Genomic DNA, 12714 nt, shown 5'->3' on the forward strand with positions numbered 1-12714 from the left:
CTGGAGGCAAGAAGCAGCATCTCACACTGGCAAGAAGCAGGACAGGCACGCCACCAAGTGAGGAGGAGCAATCCAGCGTGGACAACACTCAAAGAGAAATCCAAACACATCAGAACTCCAACTAGCTGGTAATGCACTGGGTTTCGTTAGTTCCTTAGCGATGAGGTGGTGGAGTGGAACTGTCTTTTAGAACCCAATGTATACCATCTTAAGTTGCATATGTAAGGATTTCTAGGTGAGCTGCTTACTAAAATGCATCTAGTTCTAAAAAACAAAACAAAAACAAAGGAACAAAACGCAAAAACGAAAGAATCTGCAAAAACCTACCAGCACTAATAAGTGAATTTAGCAAGGTCACAGAGTCCACATACAAAACTGTATTCCTATCTACTAGCAACAAACAATTGAAGATAAAATTCAAACATTTTATTATTTGCAATAGTATCAAAAAACACAAAATACTTGGAAATAAATGGAAATTTATGGGACTTTAATGGAAACCATAATGTTAATGCACTGAAACCACAAAATGGTACAGAAAATCAGCATTTTACTGAAATGTTCGCTTAGAAATCCTTAAGTACACAGTGTAAGATGGCAATCAAGAGAAGACTCAAATAATAGAAAAGACATACCATGTTCATGCATTTGAATGATGTTTGAAAACTACTGATCTGAATCAATTTTCTTACAGATGAAGACCAGTAAAACATAAAGCTTTTAAATGATTTGTCCAAATCACCCAACTAAGTAAGAACAGAAGTAGAAACTTTGGAGAGGAGTTTGGATATTCTTTGTGGGAAGGCAGGAACACAGGACAGCATTGCAGAGTGATACTGAGGCCCAGGTAGGTCGGAGGTAGCAGATTTGCCAGCACCAACCAGTGTGGTCAAGGGATTCTCTCCAGTAGCACTTAGAGGGCTAGCGGGAAAGTAAAGAAACAAAGCATGACGTCAAGGGTTCACAAAGATGGGAAGAGCACAACGATAGGCCTGCTGGGATGCAGAAGGCTTGAGTATTGTTAGTGATTCTCTCTGGGGGTTCAGGTCTGATCTGGACAAGAATGAAGCCTTGAGGAGCAGTTACAAGACTTGAGCTCCTGATGGGACTGAAAAGAAGCTTTGGCAGAGGAAAAGTATGGGAGAACTAAAGGGATCAGCTATTGTGGTCAGAGCTTGGTCTCTCTGGAAAATCCACTATACTTTCTAAAGCAAGATTTTTGATGAGAGTTAAAAAATTTTTAAGGATTTTGGGCATAACCCTATCTGCAGGAGAAACATAATAAGAACAATCCTTTCCTTAAATATTCTAGTTAGCAGTTATCTTTGCAATGCATATAAGTGGACCCAACTTGGAAGAGTAACAGGTGGGAGTTAAAAGCACAGGGTCTTTAGTTACATGTCTGTATCCATAAGCAAGTACTTAAGGTCTCTTTGTTTCTTGGTTCCCCGATTTGTAAAACGGGGGTAATAATTATACCTGCCTCCTAAGGTTGCTGTGAAGTTCAGATGCGTTAAAACCATTAATAAGACATGCCTTACGATGTGTTTGATTTGGATACTAAAGTCTCTTTATTGGTTCAACATTTTAACAATTCATGGGGGAGAAAGTGAGGGAGATCACAGAATCCATAGAGTCAAAATGTCTTCCAAGAGCAAGGCAATCAGATCTCTGCAGCGAAACAAGACACTTAAAAATATTCTTGGACATCAATGGATAAGTGGATAAAGATGTGATACACAGACACACACACACACCATGTGATGTTATTCAGCCATGAGAAGAAAATCCTGCCATTTGCAACAACATGGGTGAACCTGGAGGATGTTACCCTAAGCCAAATAGGTAGACAGAGGAAGACAAATATTATGTGATCTTGCTTATATGCAGAGTCTTAAAAAAAACCAAAAAAGATCAAACTCATAAAAGCAGAGTATGTTGGGAGTTCCCGTTGTGGTACAGTGGAAATGAATCTGACTAGTACCCCTGAGGACAAAGGTTCGATCTCTGGCCTCATTCAGCGGGTTAAGGCTCCGGCATTGCCATGAGCTGTGGTGCAGGTCACAGATGCAGTTTAATCCTGTGTTGCTGTGGCTGTGCTGCAGGCCAGCGGCCGTGGCTCCAGTTCGACCCCCAGCCTGGGAACCTCCATAGGCCGTGAGTGTGGCCCTAAAAAAAAAAAAAAAAAGCAGAGTACAAAATGGTGGCTGCCAGGCTGCCAGGGGCTGGGTAAGAGGGTAGGAAAAATGGGAAGATGTTGGTCAAAGAGAACCAAGTTATAGGCACACAGGATGAGTAAATCTAGAAATCTAACGCATGGCTTGATAACTATAGCTAATAACACTGAGTTGAATACTAGAAATATGCTTAGAGGAGATTTCCGGTGCTTTCACCATACACAGAAAAATACTAACACTGTGAAGAGCGTGCATGTGTGTCCATATACATATATGTTAATTAGCTTGATTATAGTAATCACCTCGCTAGGTATATGCATATCATCATCATGGTGTACACCTAAATACATGTAATTTTTACTTTAAATAAAATACTTGGGCATTTTTTTTCCTTCAGACTTCCATGTCAAGGTTAAAGCTGCTTGATAACAGATGTTGTGGTTAAGTCCCCGTGGTTCTTGTAATCTCCACATCTATTCTAATAGAATTGGCATGAGATTAAGCAGAACTTCACTGACGTGTGTGAAACTTGGGAACCCAGGATTCCTTAATATATAAAAAACTTAGATCAGTGCTAGGCATGTGGTTAGTTCTTAATATATGCCTGCTATGGTTATTATGTGACTTAGAAATAAGCCCTTGCTGCAGTGAGAGATTGTTTATACAAAGAGGAAAGAAGGCTATTTTGGTTTGTTTACACAGCATAATTTATTCTTGAATACTACTGCATACCGAAGGTAGAGATGAAAAACACAGCGTTTGCCTTCAAGATATTTTCCTTCAGTTCAACAACGCACACTTAAGCTGGCAAGAATAACAGATTCACGTGTTTCTTCCATGTTTTCAGAAAGAGACCAAAAGAGGGATGGGTGGGGAGCTGAAGTGAAAACTGGACACAACTCTTCACTGCCCCTCAACTCACTGCGAGGATAAGGGGACTCAGAAAGGAAAATCCCACCATAGGAACACAGATTTTTAGGCTGTATGTACTTTTCACAGGGCTGGCTGGCTCTAAGGCAGGAATAAATTGGATACATGCATTAAATCCACATCTGTCATGCTCTGGGCAGTAACGTATGGAGAGTTGGTTTGTTTTTTTAACCTAACTGACTTTAAGGACCTTTGCTCAGGGAGAATTCATCCATCAAGGTAGCCATGTTCCATGCACCCTGGAGGGCCCATCCATCCCCTGGGCCTGAAATATGAACATGGAATCAGTTGACCAAGGATGCCTGCTAGTCCACTAGTTGTAGAGGAGGTTTTTCCAAACAATACCTGGTCAGTGTCATGGGGGAGGATAACTTAGTGGGTTTCAGCATTTTATTACACACCTTGGGAAACGGCACAGGGCAGGGGAACCATCTCAGTGGAAGTATCATGACATAGAAGTGGATTGTGGTCTGTGGAAATCACCGTAAGTAATCTATTAGAAATAATACAATAGGCAAATAATGTTTGCTAGTGATTGTCTTTAAAAATACTGTGGCTAGAAGTGTCTGATTATAATAACATTGTTTTCACACATCATTTACTGTTATGCTTTCTTCAGTCAAGAGAGGGGTTGTGCCATAGCATGCAAGAAGTGTGTAACTCATGGGAGCATGTCACGCACTGAATATAATTCATTACCGGATGAATAAATACTCATGTGACCTTGGGTAAATCATTTGAGTCATGTGATCCCCCAATTTTTGGTTTGTTTGTAAAAAAAGAGAGAGAGACATTTCACAGTATAACCTGAGAAGTAATAGCATACGAGTAAATTTAGCACAATACCTAGTAAGGCATGTAGGGAGATGCTCAGACTCCAGAGTTGGTATAAAGATTATTTTAAAATGAAAACATCTGAGCTAAAAAGATGCAGAAAGAAATATTATCTGATAGACTCATATCTACCTAAAGCAGAGTCTCCCAAAAATACAGCTGCCATGAATCCCCTGTATATAAACCTTGTTTTTTCTCCTGCCTATTATCAATTAATCTGTAGGCCCCAATCACTGGACCCAAATTGGAAGAGGAAAAGTTTGCCCTCTCCTGCAGACACTTAAATATTAGTTTTCTTCCTTCTGGAATTATCAATGAAAGATGCAAACAAGAGGACTAAAATTCACAGCAACCTTTAAAGAAAAGAAATAACTGTGAATACTTAGAACTTAATATAACCCAAATGTCCTCAAATCCCACCAACCCTAGAGAATGAAAAAATTCTCACTAGTACCCAAATTTTGTAAGCTCAAGCCCCACCTGCAGGATCTCAATTCTTTCTTAAAGTTCCTGTCTCATTTGGTAGAGTCCCTAGGTCTCGCCAGAACTTAAGAACGTGTCCAAACTTGTCCTACTGTGTTAGCCTCCTTGCTTATGTCCATTGCTCTATGACACCTTCGTCTCCACCACTGCTAATACTTTCTCTGACTATTCTACTTTCCTATCTGGCCATCCCTCCTCAAACCCCCAAACCCTGATGTATTGATGTTTCACGGTGCCAGAATCATGCATGGTGGGTTGTGCAGAAATGTAAAGAAAAACAGCCCCTCATACAAGTGCTTTGTCACAACCTGCCCATCTTATGGATGACACGAAAGTCAGTAGAACATGAAAACAGCTTCTGCCGATGCAAGATAGAACAACAGACCCTGAGCTAACCCCTCTTCTGTGCTGCCATTACTCTGCCCCCATCCATCCATCCATCCATCCATCCATCCATCCATCCATCCATGCTCAGGTCCACTGCAAATCTCATCTGATCTTTAGCCATTCAAATGGAGAACCTCCTGCTCTTTTATTTCTTTGTGCCCTTGAGCCTTTATGAATACTTTGCAGTTCAAAATGTTCTTAATTTTGAACATTTGTATCAGGCATCTTACTAAATGCTTATATTATTATTTCTTGTGATTTTTTTTTAATACTTTGAGGTAAATACTAGCCTTAATTTTGTTGGACAGAGGAAGAAACTAGCACATAAATAGTAAGCAGTTTGTTCAAGGTCACACTGATGATTATTGACAGAGCCGGGATTCAAGCCTGGATTTCATGTCAATCTCTCAATACTGCAGGATAACTACTATTTTTACTCTTAATTCTCTCCCAAACTATGAAGACATTTAATTTTATCCAATCCTTTTTATTTTGGTAGGTATTTATTAGGCACCTCTTAGAACCAGATTCTCTACTGGCCACTCCTTACAAGGCAGAACCTGTCTCTTAGGCTTCTGTGTAGCCCCAGTTCCCATCAGCACTTGGATCTGTAGTGTCTTTGACTGACACATGACAAAATGACTAAGTACATACAATGCCAAACAAAACTCCTAGACAAAGAAGGAAAGAAGATGCTAAGTAAACTAGCAAATCACAATTTCCCCCAGACATTCCTTCCCTGCCAGTCATCATAGGTCTCCTCCTTCTTTGTGATTAATCCTGCTTGGGTGGGAGGAAGAAACATGCTTCTCATGTGTAAATATTTTTCCTTATAAATTCAACACATTGTTGGATCCCAAATTGGCGAAGTTTAAACTCCTGCAAGCACCAATGCCACAGTCAATCCTCAAGGGGGTTTGCTACCTTTAATCCAGAACTGGAGTTGATTAACACATGAACGCATGCAGGAAAATCCCTGAACCCCAGGGCAAAGCAATTTACTTTACCCAGAAAGAGGACCTTGGGGACTTCCCTGGTGCCTCTAAAGGTTCCTACAGGTTCACAGGCCTTACAGGCCACCCAAATAAATGATGATGCTTATTCTTCTAAGGACTAACAACCATCCCAGAGAAGAGGCCAGCATCCTCAGGTCCCTGAAATACTCAACAATTGCATGAGTTTAGGTATATATAGTATATCACTTCCTTCCCATGTTCATATATTGGAAGACTTTATACTGTTAAAATGGCTGTACGTTCCAAACTGATCTAGAGTCAAAACAATCCTAAAAAAAATTCTAGCTGTCTTTTTTTTTACAGAAATTGATAAACTGATCCTAATATTCTAATGGAAATGTAAGGATCTAAAAAGACAAAGCAATCTTGAAAAAAGAAGAATAAAGTTGAAGGAGTCACACTTTCTGATTTCAGAACTTAACTACAAAGCTGCAGCAATCAAGATGGCATAGACTGGCATAAGGTAGATACACAGATCAATAAAACAGAATTGAAAGTCCAGGAATAAACCTGATTAATCGATTTTGACATAGGTGTCAAAATATTCAACAAGAAAAGAACAGTATTAAAAATAATATGAGAAAGAAGAGTATCAGTGAACTTCTTTGAAGAACAGATATTGACTAACAGACTTTGAAAAACTTATGGTTTCCAAAGGAGACTGTTTGGGGGGTGTGCTGGGGATTTGGGATGGAAATGCTATAAAACTGGGTTGTGATGATCATTGTACAACTATAAATGTAATACATTCATTGAGAAAAAAAAAGAAAGAAGAGCGTGTATAGATGTATGACTGGGTCACTTTATTGTACAGCAAAAATCAACAGAACAATGTAATCAACTATAATAAAAAGTTAAAAATGAATAAATAAAAAGAAGGGAAAAAAAGAAAAGAATGGTCTTTTCAACAAAGGGTGCTGGTACAACTGGAAATCCACATGCAAAATAAATTTGGACTCCTAACACATACCATATATAAAAAAGAATGCAAATGTTTCAAAGTTCAAAATGTCATAGTTAAAACTATGAAAGTCGTAGAAGAAAACGTAAGTCTAAATCTTTATGACTTTGAATTAGGCAATGGTTTCTTAACTATGGTACCAACAGCACAAATAAACAAGGAAAAATAGAAAAAAAAACGGACCTCATCAACTAAAAACTTTGTGCTTCATGGGATACTATCAAGAAAATGAGAAGACAACACACAAATTGGGAGAAAATATTTGCACACCATATATCTGATTAAGGAATACATGTAGAACTACTACCAGAATATATGAAGAACTATTATACGCAACAAGAAACTCACAAGAAAATAACAGATAATCTAAATAGTAATGGGCCAAGGATTTATATGTATAGTTCTCCAAAGAAGGCATACACGCATCACTTCCACATACGTTCCATTGTTGAGAAGTTACCAACAACACATTCGCACTTAATGCTAGAGACCTGGGAAATTTAACCCCGACCTAGAAGCTACAGCAGTGAAAGGAGGCACACAGATTTGTGATGGCGACTTAACCAGGTTGGCCCCAGTAGCAATTGTCAACCATATTATTCCATCATTCCAGGGTAGTAGGCAGTGCCTTAAAAATCCTTTCAATCTCAAGGTCACTCCAGTTTGGTGAAGCTGACCCTTGGCCTCTCAGTGTTGAGGCTGTTATTCTGTTCTTGAAGCCCCAAACTCTTCTCATCCAAGGCACTTAAGATGGTGACACTGGGCTTCCTTTAATACCATATGGGATATGTAAACTCAGAACAAGAAAAATGTGTGCTTTGTGTCATTTGTACATAAGTCATTTCCCCTCCTGGCATCTTTGGGGCTAATGAATGAGACTTTTTTATCCTCTCTAAATACTCTTCATGCTTCATGAGCTGCAATGAAAAGGAATGACAATCTCTGAATCCATTTGATGTAGGTGCATACAGATTGAATGTCTTGTCATTAATTATACTTTTTGATTTGTGGTAACCCATGTGATAGTAGCACTTCCCTTTTATTCTAGAAAGAAAAACTTGGAAGAAAAAAAGCTATGCAAAGACTCCCAGCACAGTTTGGTTATATTTGGATTAGTTAACTATGTGCTGATGCCAGTAACAAAAGATTGACCCAAATCCCCGAGCAGGCAAGCACTCAGAAAGTTATTTTATTTTCAGAGTGAGGTGATCTCAACCTTATTTGATCCCTACCCCCCCAAAAGTAATAAATCTGATTCTCTAAAGTCAACAAAAACCTAACATAGTTATAAAGCCCTTTGCAACTTTGCAAACAGCTCTCATATCTTTTATTGAAGTGTGGCGGGACACTTCATATTTGGTGAGGACCTACTATGTACAGGGCACTGTCTCAGGCATTGGCCTTTTTGTTGGTTTGTTTTTTAGTTTCCCTGTTATTTATGAGGAAACTGAGATTCAGACATGTAAAGTGGTTTGCCCAAGGTCACAGCCAGTGGGATAGAGCCTACTTTATAAACTCCAGTTCTCTTAAATCAATAGTAGGCTACAATAGCAACTGTTGATTATTTACATGTGCAGGCAAAGTGGCAGGAACTCTATACGCTGTGTCTCTACAATCTTGTACATAGGAGTTGTTTCCCTTATTTCACAGATGGAGAAACTAAGGCTCAAAGAAGTAAGAAGACGGGAGTTCCCGTCGTGGCGCAGTGGTTAACGAATCCGACTAGGAACCATGAGGTTGCGGGTTCGGTCCCTGCCCTTGCTCAGTGGGTTAACGATCTGGCGTTGCCGTGAGCTGTGGTGTAGGTTGCAGACGCGGCTCGGATCCCGCGTTGCTGTGGCTCTGGCGTAGGCAGGTAGATGTTAGGGCTTGGTCTCCATCTGTTGACCCCTTCCCCCATTTGTAGCATTGTCTCTAACTTCCCAAGAGTCCAGTAACCTACCTCCCCCTCCCACCCCCAGATTAGCCCTCAGACCCTGACATTCTCAGGGACACAGCTCACCCATTCAGCTTTCCAGGCAATGACACTGCAAAGTGTACAGGCAGGTGACTGATGGGGAGAGAGAGAGAAGGCTGTGTATGTTTGGCCAAGTATTTGTTTACAACGATTTCTGGCATCTGGAGTAATTTTTGCTTTTTATTAAACACATCTCTGCATTCTGTAGTTGACGTGCAACTTGGCCTGAACTTCTTGAGAGGAATTTTGGGACTTTTGCCAAATGACAACACAGGGCTTCATATTTATGTTATAAAAGCCAGCAGTGTCATCATAGACAACTTCCTTCCTTTGTTGGAGCAATTTTCAACAAAACAGATCACAGCATTATCCAGGACAGTAAACTATACCCTCCTCCCCTTTAATGTTATTGACAACAGCAAGGCAGAGCTTGTAAGTCATATCCACATGGAAAACACTGGCTTCAATGCATCCTGTTGTGAAATCCTCAAGCAAGGGGGTTACAGCACTGAGCAAGAGAGAAATTAACAAACATCAAGAGGGGAAAGAAAAAAAGATTCCAAATGGAGAAAGACAAAAGAGGGAGAAGTTCAAAAGGCCACAGGCCAGAATGTCCTGTGTATACTCACAATTCTGGCTCTCTTAAATCAAGAGTAGTTGATAATAGCAACTATTTGTAAGGTATTTTCCATGTGCTTGGCATGGCTTAATTACATATCATATTTATTCGATCTTCCTTACAGTCTTGGGAAGTGGGTATTATTTCTCTCATTTTATAAGGAAAATTAAGGTTCAGGGAGGTAAGAAGCCTTGCCCAAAGTCATATGTCCTGGAAGTGGCACAGCTGGAATGCAGAAATATGCAGGTCTAGAACCTTCCATACTGTATTCTCTCTTATTCCCTGCTGATGGGCTGCAGCCTAGAGACCCTGCACCCGTGGCCACAGCTGACCGGAGAAGGCTTGGCCACCTGGCACAAGGGCAGTTTATTCAGGGGGTGGCCAGCAGCCTATGACTTGCGTGGTCAAGTGCAAAAATGTGATCTGAGCCCATCTGGCCCCTCTCTTATGATTTTACACGCTAGAAAAAATCACAGCCACTGAGTTATGGAAGCTGAGCTAAAGGTAATGAGATGCACTCGATACGAGGGTAGCCATTCTGGGTCACAGGTGAACAGAAGTGAGGAAAACCACAGGCAGAAAGAGGGGAAGTCAGAATCGATGCACAGAAAGAAACAGAAATGTTAAGAGAAAGTGAGTTTAAAATCAGAGAGAGGAGTTCCTGCCATGGCTCAGTGGTTAACAAATCTGACTGGCATCCATGAGGACTCAGGTTCAAAGCCCTGGCCTTGCTTAGTGGGTTAAGGATCCGGCGTTGCCATGAGCTGCGGTGTAGGTTACAGACATGGCTCGGATCCTGTGTTGCTGTGGCTGTGATGTAGGCCAGCAGCTACAGCTCCAATTTGACCCCTAGCCTGGGAACCTCCATATGCTGTGGGCGCGGCCCTAAAAAGCAAAAAAAAAAAAACCCAGAAAATCAGAGAGAGATACAGAGAGACATGGAGAGACGAAGGGAGAAAGACCAGGGCAGGGACTCAGAGCCAAAGAGAATGGAACCTGGGGCTAGCCTCTTGGCCTCCCGACAGAGCCCTGACTTTAAGCCCCAGGAGTCCTTGCTACACCCTGGCACCTAGCCTTGGGTTCCTGTAAGGTCTCTGGAGCCTCACAGCAATCCTTTCTACATGAGCTCATGAGAGTGCACCTCTGTTGCAACCCCGAAATTCTGACTTCAGTAGTCTGATGCCAGAGCCATTCTTACTCCACCTGACCAGACACCTCCTAGCCGCTCATTCACAGTAAGGGCAATACCCAAAATGTGCCACAAGGACAGTCGAGAAGCCAAGTTTCCACAGACCGAGTTCCGTGTCTCTGCTGCTTTGGTTATCCTTCTGCTACCACCATCCCTGAGTAAAGACTGGGTCTCTGTCTCCAGGCCACTCCCTACCAGTCCCAGCTTCCCCTCCAGGTCTGCTCTCCAGGCCTCCTGCCACCATGGTTACAGCAGCTCGAAGGTCATCAAGCCAGGTGGTCGGCCCTGAACACTGCCTCCCCTGTCATTCCTACATGTCTTCTCTCCCAGCACTCAGAAGTGGGCTTTGTAAAGTCCAGGAATTAATCTGGATATAGTGTAAGTAAAAGCAGAGGCTGTTTTGTCAAGAGATTAAGATGTGAGCAGACCCTGGCTTCTTGTCTGGATTCTCTTCCTAACTGGCTGTGTCACCTTGGGCAAGCTGTCGACTTCTCTGCGTCTTAGATTGCTTGGGTATCTATACAATGACAGGGAGGGCAGATGACATGCAGCTCTGACTTTCAACAATCCCAATTTCAATGCCATCCCCTTTGATGGACATTTGGAGAAGGGGATCTTGGATCCTTTCTGGATTTGTGCTTAATCATCACATCTGTTCTGGTTGCAAGTGTCCAAAAAGTAACTATATATAGCAGCACTGACCAGATTGTACAAAAGGAGCCAAATTCGCAGGGAAGGCATGAATACACACTAACTGAAGATTCAAGCAAAAGGAAGGAGGATCTCATACCTAAGAGAAGGCTTGTGGCACCAACAGCTTTAGGAACTCGTGGGCAACTGTGTGAACAACAGAGGTGCAAGGGCGTGTGCATTGCTGAATTCGCACATTTCTAAGGCATCTATCACAGCAGGCCAGCTTGCAGGCTTTATTTAGGTAAAACTCCCATTGAGCTTCAACTCCCAGGGCCCTGTCTGACTCAGAGCTTCAGAATCTTGGCCTGTGGTGCAATGAGTCATGGTGATGAAATTTTAAGAGAAAAGGACATTCTTAAAATTAGCTTTGAGACAGCAACTGGCAGTACTTTTGCCCTGTAAGTGCCTTTTCCAGGTTATTTTCGTTGGTGTCCTCTTTAAAGGGACCCAGAATGGCTGGGTGAATTCTGCCTGTGGTTCCCCAGCCCTTGGCCCTTCAGATTCCTAGCACTCCAGACGTTCTCGCTCATTCCTTTCAAGGAAGCAAGTGAAGGACGGGGCCACTGACCCTCAGGCCTGGTCTGACCTTCACACTTCCGCCTGTGATCTTGTGGTGGTTCCAAGAGGGGCTGGAGCTCCCAGAAGAGCCTAAGGCTAGGGCTGGACTGGGTCAGGTTGACCACCCCAGCGCTAGAAGTTCCACCAGCGAACAAAGATGGAGTGTGAGGGTCTCCTCTTACCCAACCTCACAATTCCTCTGACTCTGCACAGGCCCACTTTGTGCCTTTTGACCAAACCTCCTCCCAGGGCAGGAAATCAAAGCTGACACTGACTTTGCAGTCAGAATATTTCCATGAGCAATGAGATGTGGATGAACAATTTCTCCACTGTTCCCTGGACAACAGAGGGTTCTGTTGAAACCGGGCAGGCGTGGCTCAGCTCCCATTCTTATTTCCCCTGATGGAGAGCTTGCCCTCCTCAGTGTCTCCGGCCCTCCTCAGGGACATGCTGTCCTATGGGGACAATTGGGATTTCCCTCAAAAATCCAAATGGACAAAGAGCTACCCAGGGCTTAAGGGAACCTGACTGGAGCTGCAAGTAGAAACCAAGGGCACAGGACAGCTGTTGAGATTTGAGAAGGCCCAACAGGTATAAATATACCTCCCTTCTGTCAAGTCCCTTCTAGCAACATGTTTACATTCATTTAATCATTCATATAACAGGAATTGGCTGCAAACCAACCATACACCATCACGATGCTGCTTACAGGGACTATTGGCATGAATAGGCTAGAGTTGCTGCCCACGGACCACTCATGTTTTAATATGGTGGATCCTGGTAAGCAATCCGTTGTAGTATGAGATGAGGCGGTGTGCTACAATAGAGGCTTATACAAAATATTATGAGATACAGAGAGAAGGAATGGAAGGTAGGCACCAAGAGAAAGGTGAAGGTTTTTATTAACAAT

The 12714-nt window shown here is 42.2% G+C and overlaps 1 protein-coding gene across 1 annotated transcript in view; it reads right to left on the reverse strand.

Annotated features, from left to right (window-relative positions):
- Nucleotides 1-12714, reverse strand: part of ME3 (malic enzyme 3) — a 291238-nt gene that overhangs the window by 242595 nt on the left and 35929 nt on the right. The gene's annotated exons all lie outside the window — the stretch shown is intronic.

The sequence above is a fragment of the Phacochoerus africanus genome, chromosome 11 (genome assembly GCF_016906955.1).
Source record: "Phacochoerus africanus isolate WHEZ1 chromosome 11, ROS_Pafr_v1, whole genome shotgun sequence".
In the NCBI taxonomy this organism is placed as follows: domain Eukaryota; kingdom Metazoa; phylum Chordata; class Mammalia; order Artiodactyla; family Suidae; genus Phacochoerus; species Phacochoerus africanus.